This window comes from Mustela nigripes, chromosome X (assembly GCF_022355385.1).
Source record: "Mustela nigripes isolate SB6536 chromosome X, MUSNIG.SB6536, whole genome shotgun sequence".
Classification (NCBI taxonomy): domain Eukaryota; kingdom Metazoa; phylum Chordata; class Mammalia; order Carnivora; family Mustelidae; genus Mustela; species Mustela nigripes.
The window spans coordinates 85634768-85646588 of record NC_081575.1 but is presented as its reverse complement, the minus strand read 5'-3'; the positions used below and the strand labels follow the sequence as shown (position 1 = coordinate 85646588).

General features: G+C 41.8%; 1 protein-coding gene across 3 annotated transcripts in view; it reads right to left on the bottom strand.

The window, feature by feature from the left end:
* Positions 1 to 11821, bottom strand: part of EFHC2 (EF-hand domain containing 2) — a 194239-nt gene that overhangs the window by 68561 nt on the left and 113857 nt on the right. The window lies entirely within an intron of this gene.

Genomic DNA, 11821 nt, shown 5'->3' with positions numbered 1-11821 from the left:
AGCATCTGCCTTTTGCTCAGGTCATGATCCCAGGGTCTTGAGATCGAGTTCAGCATGGGTCTCTCGACTCAGTGGGGAGCTTGCTTCTCCCTCTGCCTCTGCCGCTCCCCTTGCTTGTGCTCTCACTCTCTGTCAAATAAATAAAATCTTAAAAAAAAAAAAACTGAAACAGGAAGAAATAGAAAATTTGAACAGACTGACTCCTAGCAAGGAAACTGAATCAGTAATAAGAAAACTCCCAACAAACAAAAATACAGGGCCAGATGGCTTCAAAGACAAATTCTACCGAACATGTAAAGAGGACTTAGTACCTATTGTTCTCAAACTATTCCACAAAATAGAAAAGGAAGAAAAACTTCCACATTCATTCTGAGGCCAGCATTACCTTGATATCAAAACCAGATAAAGACACCACAAAAAAAGAGAACTATAGGCCAACATCTATGAACAGAGATGCAAAAATCCTCAAGAAAATACTAGCAAACCAAATCCAACAATATTGTAAAGAAAATCAGTCACCACGATCAAGTGGGATTTATTCCTGGGATGCAAGGGTGGTTCAATATTCATGAATCATTGTGATATATCACATCAATAAGAGAAAGGATAAAAACCATATGATCATTCTAATAGATGTAGAAAAAGCATTTGACAAAGTACAACATCCATTCATGATAAAAACCCTCAACAAAGTAGATTTAGAGGGAACATATCTTAACGTAATAAAGGGCTTAAATGAAAAACCCACAACAAACATCATACTCAACGGGAAAAATCTCAGAGCTTTTCCCTTAAGGTCAAGAACAAGACAAGGATGTCCACTCTACCCTCACCACTTTAATTCAACAAAGTACTGGAAGTCCTAGTCTCAGCAATCAGGCAACAACGACAACAAATAAAAGGTATCCAAATTGGTAAGGAAGAAGTAAAACTTCCATTATTCGCAGATGACATGATACTATATGTAGAAAACCCTAAAGACTCTACCAAAAAACTACTAGAACCAATTCATAAATTCAGCAAATTTGCAGGATATAAAATCAACATATAGAAATCTGTTGAATTTATATATATTAAAAGTGAAGCAGCAGAAAGAGAAAATAAGAAAACAATCCCATTTACAAGTGCACCAAAAATAATAAAGTACTTAGGAATAAACTTGACCAACAGGTGAAAGTTCTGTATTCTGAAAACTAAAAAATAAACACTGCTGAGAGAGACAGAATATGACACAAAGAAATGGAAAGACATTCTATGCTCATGAATTGGAAGAACAAATATTGTTAAAATAGCTATATTACCCAAAGCAATCTACATATTTAATGCAACCCTTATCAAACACCAACAGCATTTTTCTCAGAACTGGAAGAAACAATCCTAAAGTTTGTACAGAAACACAAAGACCCTAAATGGTCAAAGCAACCTTGGACAAGAATAACAAAGCTGGAGGTATCACAATTCCAGACTTCACATTGTATTATAAAGCTGTAGTCATCAAGACAATGTGGTGCTGGCACAAAAACAGACACACAGATCAATGGAAGTGAACCAAAAACCCAGGAATAAACCCACAATTACATAGTCAGTTCTTCTATGATGCTCATCTTCTAAAGATGCTCGACATCACTCAGCCACTGTGGGAAACAGAATGGAGTTTCCTCAAAAAGAAATCCAATCACCCTAAGGATCCTGTTTTGCATCACTGGATATTCACCCCTGAAACACCAAAACACTAGTTCAAAGGAATATATGCAATCCTTTGTTTATTGCAGGGTTATCTATGATAGCCAAGTTATGGAATCAGCTCAGATGCCAACTGATAGATTTGCTGCTAAAGAAAATATGGTATACAAATACAATGGACTATTATTCATCTATAAAAAAGAATAAAATCTTACCATTTGCAAAGACATGGATGGAGCTAAAGAATACTAAGTGAACTAAGGCAGTCAGAGAAAGACAATACCATATGATTTCCCTCATATGTGGAGTTTGAGAAGCAAAACAAATGTGCAAAGGAAAAAGAAGAGAAGCAAACCAAGAAAGAGACTCTTAGCTATAGAGAACAAACTGACCGTTACCAGAGGTGGGGGGGGGGTTGGATGAAATAGGGGATAGGGATGAAGGAGGGCACTTGTCATGGGCACGGGGTGATGTATGGAAGTGTTGGATCACTCTATCATACACCTGCAACTAATAGAACACTATGCATTAACAGTAGTGGAATGAAAATAAAAGTTTAATTTAAAAAAAAAGGTAAAAACCCCCTCATTTAATGTACACTAAAGGTTTGTGCATTTTATTGAACATAAATTTTCTATGAAAAGAAAAAAACCTGCTGTTCATCCAAGGTTCCAGGAATGCAGGAAGAACAAAATAGAAATGACCGCCAGGGCCACCATCTTTCAGTCCCCTCCCCCGCTTCCTTAACCCTAGACTCTCCTGCCAAAAGGGTGTATGCCCAGGTCACCTCTCCATAGGTAACCCAATACCTATGCAGGAAACAGGAGTATCAGGAGTCCTCACCCCATACATTCCGATCACCAAATATGGATGTGAGCCCATGCCCTACCTTGGCCCGATAAAAGACCCCCGCCAACTCCCTCCCAGTGCGACTTCCCCCACTCCCCTTTCTGGAGTCTCGCCCGAGGGTGCCCACCTCCTCCCAGTGCAACTTTCCTGGCTCCCCTTCTCCTGAGCCCTGAAACTTACCCAGAGAGTGCCTTTAATAAATCTTGCCTTGTGCCTACCTTGCCTGGTGTTGTGTTTACCTCGCCTGCGAAACTTTACACCTACAAATAAATGTTAAGCACGCTGACATATTTAGAGAGAAGTTAACTGATGTCCCTGACTTTCTTTGAAATGCACCAAAATTAAGATGCATTAATGGATGGACAGGGGAATGTATGAATGGAGAGCTCTGTGATAAAGCAGATATAGTAAAACATAACTAGCACACCTAAATAGTGGGTAGAGGAATGTTTACTCTTCAATACCTTCAAATTTTCTGAAAGTTTTAACATTTTCCTAAAAGGTTGGGGGGTGGGGAATAAATGGGCTAATTCATTGTTAATTTGATAAGAATTTGAAAATTATAAAAATTACTCCATCCCAAAATTTAATTGTAAAAGTCTAGAGTTTTGGTAGCCTGTGATAGAATATAAATATTCTGACTTGCAATATAAAATTCTGGCCTGCAATCCAAGCATTTTAAGTAAGCGCATTAAAGTTATTCAACTCTAATCAATACCCAGCTCGTACCCATGCTCCATGATTCTAAGCCTCTCGACTTTTGCTCCGCACATTCTGCCTGCCTTTGCCATTAGCTCTTTCCGGAAATTGAAGCAAGAAATAAAAAATGTACAGTGCTTTTTGCCCAGGATTTTTGGTTTATTTGTTGGGGTTTTATTTGTTGTCTTATTTTTTAAATTTTCTAAACTGCTCATTGTTAAAAAATATGTATGTGAATCAAAGAATGAGGCAAGCTCTATTTTAAACTGCTTGACGTATAGTCTGCTAGGATCCCTTCAAAGGATATACAGTCCTTGAAGTATTTATATAAATACACATGTACACATAACCTTTCAATATTTTCATAAATAGGATCATATTAAACAGTCTTCTGAATTTTACTTCCTCTAGAAAACAGCACAACATATATATGGCAGCCATTAGTGTTCACCAATATCCGGTTTCCTCTCTTCCTTGTGAATACATGGGTATGGGCCATGTGGCGAGGACGGGTCACTGCACTGAGTATAAATGATATGTACTTCTGCCCAGCTGAAAATTTGTTGGGCTGGACAAGTTCTCTCTCTGGCACAGTGATCAGCAACATTCAAGGTAGTGGCTGTTTTGTTAGCCTCAGTCCCTGAGTGACTACTATGAACACAGTTCCCCCAACAATGTATAGTGAGCAAGAAATAAATTTTTACTGATTTAATTCCCTGAGATTTGGGGGGACTGGTTCTTACTGAGCATTACTTAGCCATTCCTCACTAATACACTGAATATTTCTTAAGGTACACATATTTGATCTACCTCATTAAACAGTAGTCTTAAATTAATGCAGTAAATTGTATCTATTACTCATCGTTGAGCATTTGACTTTTTGAAATATTTGCTATTATGAAGTTTGCTACAATAAATATTGCTTGCGGGACGCCTGAGTGGCTCAGTTGGTTAAGCAGCTGCCTTCGGCTCAGGTCATGATCCCAGCGTCCTGGGATCGAGTCCCACATCGGGCTCCTTGCTCCGCAGGGAGCCTGCTTCTCCCTCTGACTCTGCCTTCCACTCTGTCTGCCTGTGCTCGATCTCGCTCGCTTTCTCTCTGACAAATAAATAAATAAAATCTTTAAAAATAAATAAATAAATAAATATTGCTTGCATGTGCACATAGCTGTGCGTGCACGTGCGCACATGCATACACACGCAGAGCTCTGTTACGATCCACTCGTGAAGTTTTTTCTGGATAAAACCCTTCTGAGAGTGTAATTACCAGGTAAAAGTTTCTAAACATTAGCCAGAAACTGCCAACTGTCCTCCAAAATGCTGAGCCAACTTAAACTCCTCTATCAAGAGAAAATAAGAGTATCAGTTATCCTACAGGTTCACCTGGCATCAGTTATATTCTTCTTTAAAAACAATGCCAGTAAAATAGGTGGCATTTATATCTCATTGTTGCTTTGGCGTGTACCATAATTAGTCATCTTTTCATGGGTTTAAAAGCTATTGGTATTCCTTCTGTGAATTGGCTATTTCTGTCCTTAACCCATTTTTGTCTGCTGATTTTATAGGAGATTTCTGTAAATCTTTAATTCCTTGGTTCTTATACTAGCTGCAAGTATTTTCTCTCAGCCTGTCCCTCACCTTTTAAGTGTTCTTATTGCAACTTCTGCTACAGAGAAACATAAAAATTTTCCTGTAGTCAATACAGCCAACTTCTCCTTTATGGTTTTTGGAAAGTGTGCCCTACCACAAAAGAAAAATGTATTAAATGTTTTCCAATCAATTGTCGCTAAAACCTTTATTAATCCATTTTATCTCCACTGATTTGAAAAGTTCTCCATACCTTACAACAAAAGCCTAAGAATGGGTCTTTTATGGGTTCCATATTGTATTTTACTGATATTTGGGTTTCCTCTATGATTTTCCCCTACTAGAATACGTGATGTTTTCAAATATCTACAAATTATATAAAGTCTAGTATCTGACATTAATATTCTATTTTTTCAACATTTTCTCAATCCTTTAATTTTCCTGAGGGACTTCATAATCCATGAGCCAATTTTTCACCCTTAACCTTGCAAAACAATACCAAATCTAACAACAACAAGAACCCACACTGTAATTCTAACTGGAACTACTTCCAATCTATAGAGTAATTTGCACACAATAGAATTTTTATAACAATGTCCTCTCATTCAGAGATACAATAAAGCTTTGAATTTGTATTTAATCTTAAACCTTCTTGTTCAGTATTTCTTCCCAAGTATTTCATAGTTTTTGTTGCTATAGCAAATAGTATTCCCCCTTGCATAATATTTCCTAACTGGTTATTACTGGTACAAAGTCAAACTACTGCTTTTTGTGTAATCATCTAGTGTTTAGTTACTTTCCTGAATACTCTTAACAGTTCTAACCACTTTTAAACTTAGCCTTTTAGATTTTTAGGTATACAATCATATCTGGGTTCTAATTTAAAAATCAGTCTTCAGTGCTCTGGGCCACCTGAGTGGCTCAGTTGGTTAAGTGTCCTACTCTTCATTTTGGCTCAGGTCATGATCTCAGGGTCATGAGATCAAGTCCCACACTGGACTCTGTGCTGAATGTGGAGCCTGCTTAAAATTCTCTCTCTCCTTCTTCCCTGGCTCTCCCATGCCCCATTCATGTGCTTTCTCCCTTAAAAAAAAATCACTGTTCAGTTCTATTTTGGGGTATTAATACAGTGGTTCCTAAATGCCTATTTCCACTATACCTAGGGTAACAAAATAATGGAATTTTATGGTTGGAAGGGACATTATAGTGATCTAATTCAAGGGTTATATAGTCAAGTACTTACTGGGGTATACTGATAAGATAAATGTGAGAAGGTGTAAGACTATAAGGAATTGGGGAAACTTGAAAGAAATGTTGAGAACAGGTTGTATCTAAAAAGGAGAGCTACCATTCTCTCCCAATTGATGGGTGCCATGAGGAAATGCAGACTCGGTGTCTATTTTTCAAGAGGCGCTAGGTATAAAGACTTTTGTTTGAACTCCTAACTTTAAAAAACATTAAACAAAAGCCAAACTAATCACAACAGCTAGCTTCCAATCTAGAAACTTCCCTGAAGCTAATCCAATACCTTCATTTAAGGCAATTTAAACTCAGGTGTGTCAGAGATCGCAAGGATAGCAGATGACAGGCAAGGGCTTCGTATTTTGTTTAGCTCTTTGGTGGGTCAGAAGAGTATTTACAAAGTGCTAGGACTAGGCAAATGCTTTGCTTGGTTTGGTTACAGACAAGGAGTTTAGTCCCTAATGTCCATACTTTGTCCTCTGGCTTGTCTTGCCTTGGATTTGCAATCATGGCAAATGCAAAGTATACCTTTTATTTTTTATTTTAAGTTTTTAAAATATTTTATTTATTTTGACAGAGAGAGAGAGACCACAAGTAAGCGGGGGAGGGGGGAAGCAGGATCCCCGCTGAGCAGAGAGCCTGATGCAGGGCTGGATCCCAGGACCCTGGGATCATGACTTGAGCCGAAGGCAGAGGCTTAACCCACTGAGCCACCCAGATGCCCCCAAAGTTTACCTTTTAAATTCTCCTTCCAGTTTGGGGGAAGTTCCACATTATACTCCCTGTCACCGATATGGAAGTCAGAGCTCAACTTGCAGGACCCAGCCTTCCTTGCAGCTGGAAACGTGTGGGTGACCCAAGCTCCACCAATCAGGGAAGTTTGTAGAAGACTTTGACTTGGGAGGGATTAACAGGGGAAACCAGTGAGGCATAGACCATGTTTGGTGGCAGAGGAATCCAGTTCTCTGCGGCAGCACAGGACGCGAGCATGCCAAAAGTGGTGGTGGCGATGACTGTGGTAAGATGGAGTTCTTGGAAGCAGTGCAAATGGAGCGTTGAGTCATGGGTGGTGCAGTGGTAACAGAGGCCATTTTCCCATCAGACAAGTTCTACAGCCCAATTCTGGGCACTGTTCCTAGAATTTAGTTTCAGGCTGATTTCTTGAGCCCTCCAATGATACTGTGAACCACCCAGGATCCTTTTAATAAATTCCTTTTTTGTTTAGCTAGCCAGAGACAGTTCTCTTTGTTAAAACTAAGGCTTCACCAATACAAAGAATACCATCTGGCAGTGACAGAATCAAATCAAAGATCCTGGTCTTTTTGATTCCTGGGCCAGTATTTTTTCTATGACATCACCTTATTTATATTTAACGCTTTTACGAAGGTTCAAAACACTGTTTTCAAAAAATGTATGCCAAGGCTGCCATCTCAAAGAGATGCTATGAACACTGTCAGAGTGTCTATTTAGCTCATGATGAGAATAGATGTTTCAGTGCTTTTGGATTATATCTTAGTTTTTGCTTTTGTTCACACAGACTCATAGACTTAAAAGATGTTAGACTTACAATAAAAACACCCATAAAAACACAGAGCTGTTTGAATAAAGATAGAGCAAAACCACATAAAGGGAGAGATAATTGTCTGAGATAAATCAGAATGAGATCATTACAATGTTCCAAGCACTAAATTTATATTCTTCTTCCTTGAAGTAAAGGACAGTAATGGGGTGGATTATGGCAATGTTTCCCAAATTCAGTCCACCAATGAAGATGTTTATTTTCCACCTTCATGGCCTCCAAGGCTTTTAAGATTTTCTTCCAACCTCATTTATTAAAGAACTTTTTAAAAAATATTTATTTATTTGAGAGAGAAATAGAGTGCACAAGTGGGAGGGACAGAGGGAGAGACAATCTTAAGCAGATTCTGTGCTAAGTGTGGAGCCTGACGTGAGGCTTGATCTCATGATCCTGAGATCAGGACCTGAGCTGAAACCAGTCAGATGCTTAACTGACTGTTTTCAATGACCTCATCATCGATAAATCTGTAACTTCACTGAAATACAGAAAATAAGCCATAGATTTCTATTACTCTTTTTGGTGACATGAAGTGGCAACTATCAGGATAAAGGGTTTTCATTTTCTAGTGTCCACAGTGTGCTATAATAAGAACTTTCTATATATTATCATATTTATGCATCACAACTTTTCTAATACAGTGGGTATTATCATCCCCATTTTACAGGTGAAAACACTGTTCAGCAACTTACTGCTGGCAAGTGGACCAATGTTAGAACTGAGATTTGGATTCAGGTCAGCAAGTCCAAAATCAGATCTTATTTCTATTATACTACCTCTCTTAGGTAGAATTTGAATTTTATAAGAGAAAAAAACTTTCTCGAGACTCTAAATCTTCTAAGGCATTTATTACATGGATGTTTATAGGTCCAAGAGGTAGCTGCGAAAGACACAGGAAGGATAAACAGGGCATGGGCCTTACCCTCTGCGAGCTCAGTCCTGGAGAGGAGAAAAGGTGAGCACGCAGAAAACCAAAATATGCACAGGATTCCTGGGGTAGGTGTCATCTCCAAGGGGTAGCTCAAGGCTTGGGGGCTTAGGGAGGTGGCCAGAGAGAGGAACTAATCATATCTTCCCTGGCATGGGGCCGGGCCCTCGCTGATGCTGCAGGCTATAGTTCAGAATCCAGGGCCCACAGGGGGAAGCCGCATCTTGCCATGTTCCTGATTGCACAAAACACTGGCCCTGCGAAGCCTAGTCCCTGCCCAGCTCCCTGCTGAGGTCTGCCCGGGAGCCCCCTGAGACTCTGAGGAAGGCTCCCTGCGCTCTCCTGGGTCACAACCAGCGACTCCCATCAGGTGACCTGACAGACAAAAGACAGAACAAGGACCCCCACAAGGCAGAAGAGAAATATTTCCTGCCCAACCTGCCTCTTGTTTCCACCAGTCCCCTCATTCCTTGAGGCCATTTATGAGGTGATTATCTCAAGAAGGCCCACGCAAGAATCCATTCATCTGTTATCAGGAGTGGCATCTTCTGTGGAAGCGGCTGATTAGCTCCCACTCTCCTGGTTTCCCTGAGAGAGGCACAAATCTCTGAGAAGAAGGGTAAGGAAATGCCTGGGGCTTGGATTGCTCCCCCAGTAAAAGGTCAGGGCTCTGAGTCCCCAGGTGTGCACTCACAGTGCCAGGTATGTAAGTAGGGGAAAGACGCAGGGCCACAGAGGTAAGGCCCAGAGGCCTACTAGCCTCAGTCCTGTCTCTGCGTGCCTACTCCTGCAATGCACAATTTGCAAAGGGGAACATTTTACAAGTGTATTTATAAACCGACATCCAAGGGCTTCACAATATCAGTGACTGGAAAGGGCCACAGAGACCATGACATGGGCGAAAGTGAGGTGCAGGCAGGCGCAATTGCCTAAGTCCCTTCTCTCATGCAGGTCAGGCCTAGCTCTCCCTGACTCCCCTCCAGTCAGAGAGAGACCATCCTTCCCCAGGGCAAGGCAATCAATTATTTGCTTGTTTGCTGTGGACCTGGCGACTAAACAGCCCTGAGAAACAGGGCCGCTCATGAAATGATTTGACAAACATGTAGGGTACTTGACCGGAGCCAACTGTGGGTTCTGGCGAGTAATCAAATTAGCAGGGGCTACCCGTGGATGGCAGATGAACTGCACTGAGCACCTTGTCTCGCCCAGAGTCAGGGCTCCATCAGTGGGGACTTCTATAAGAGTCTTCCTCTAGTAAGATGGAAATAAGGGGAGGGGGTGGCAAGGGTCAGGCCATGACCAAACTCCCATGAAAACACTGAGAGGCTGGGAGGATTGGCCTGTCCTATGAAGACAATGTCACCGCCTCCAAACTGGAACCCCCAAGAATAATCCTAGCAGTTGGCCATTCCGCTGGGGAACTAAGACCTTCACGGAGTCCAGAGCTAAGTGCCAGGAATCGAGCCATGAACAGGACGACCAAGGTCCCTGGCCCTCGGGAAGGAGAAGACACACAGGTGCACGCGCACCAGACGACCACTATCTAAATCAAGCACCTGCAAGTTGTACGAAGTGCTGTGAAAGGGGGCAGCGAAATGCTAAGGCTAACAGGGAGCCATCTACTTATGGCAGGAGAAGCAGAAAGAAAGCCCTTCGGGCAGAGTGCCACTCAAGATGAGCCTTAGAATTTGCCCTGGAAAGGCCTGGGGTGTGGGCATTCTAAGCAGAGGGAAGGGCGTGTGCATAGGCTTGGAGGCAGGAAAGAGCTTGACATGTTTGTTCATTTGTTCGAGAAACTGAGTGGCAGCCAGCGAGGCCAGAGGACGAGGCTGGGGAACAAGAAGTGATTAATACTGGAAACATAAACAGAGTCACATCACTGGGGACTCAGCCGGCTGCCCTGAAACGTCTGGATTTTACTGTAAGGACGGTGGCAAGCCCCGGAAGGGCTCTGCAGGCTGGGCATGACCTGATCTGGTTTCCATCGTAAGGAATTCCTGGCCGGGAGAGGGCCTCAAGATGGGGGTGGGGGTGTGGGGAGAGGAGCTGGTTGGTTCCAAGCACGCGGTGCCTCGAGGCCATCCTCTGTCACACGGCCTGGCGGGCCTTTCTTCCACCCACGGTTAGGGTCGGGCCTCCATCTGCATTGCAACTTTTCCTCCTTGGATCTCCTGCCCGGGGCCTAAGTGCCTCCCAAAAAGTGCCATAAACTCCCTCAAGTGTTTCCAACAGACTTTGCTAGAGTGTTGGGAAAATGGATGCTTTTGTAAAAGGACACAAAATAACAAAAGCAAAACCACTCCCTCGTTTCTGATGGAAATCTGTTTCCTCCTAATGGCTTTCCATTAGTCCCCTGCCTGGGCAAAGGTCTTTGCTCCTTCCTCCTTCTCCCTTTATTTTCCAAAAGGCCATGAACAGGCGTATGACTATGAACAAAAACAAAGAGCTATAAATTCTTATTGATCCCAGAAGGTTGGCAATTCTAAACAATAAAAATATGTCCTGACTGTTTCTCTCAAAAGAACATTCTGGAGACACAAAACAGCTTTGTTAAGACAACAAATGAGTTTGGGGGACACTTTGGACCTGATGGTGGCCTCACATCACCAGGTATTGATGGAATAGGCAACTCCAGATACACAGCTGGAAATATGCCCTTCTACACACCCTCCACCCCCTCCTGGACTCACTTCCTCACTGGTCAGCCCGCATCTGGACTGCCCCAAGTTTCTTATATAGCTTTTGGCCACTACTGTTTTCAGGAGTCAGAATTCTCAGTAAAGAGAAAGTCCCCTTTGTTCTCCCATCCATGATTTAATTTTCATCCTCCTGAACGCGCTATTCACTTTGTTTTCAGGCTAAGAAGTCTCACAATTGTACTAGATCCTGAATTTGAATTTCCCTGTGTTTCCACTGTTTGGCAGTCTGCCCAGGTCAGCCACTGGACAATCCCAGAATTCAGCTCTACCTTAGAGAAAACCTTCATTGCGCACGATTTCTTATTATAGTTCTAACTACTGTCATCTATTTTCCCCTCGATTTGTCTTTTTAGATTTTTCAAAACACACCGATGTGTGTGCGTCTTTTTATGTTTTTCAAAACACACCGATGTGTGTGAACTCACCTACACACAGATGCATACCAATCGCCTCTCCGCTGATAATCAGGAAAGTTTCCACTATCTTTTCCAACTGGATCACATTCCTAGGGAGCTGTCTCTCCTTTTTGCCCCCCGCTCTGAAATCTGGGGCAAAAAG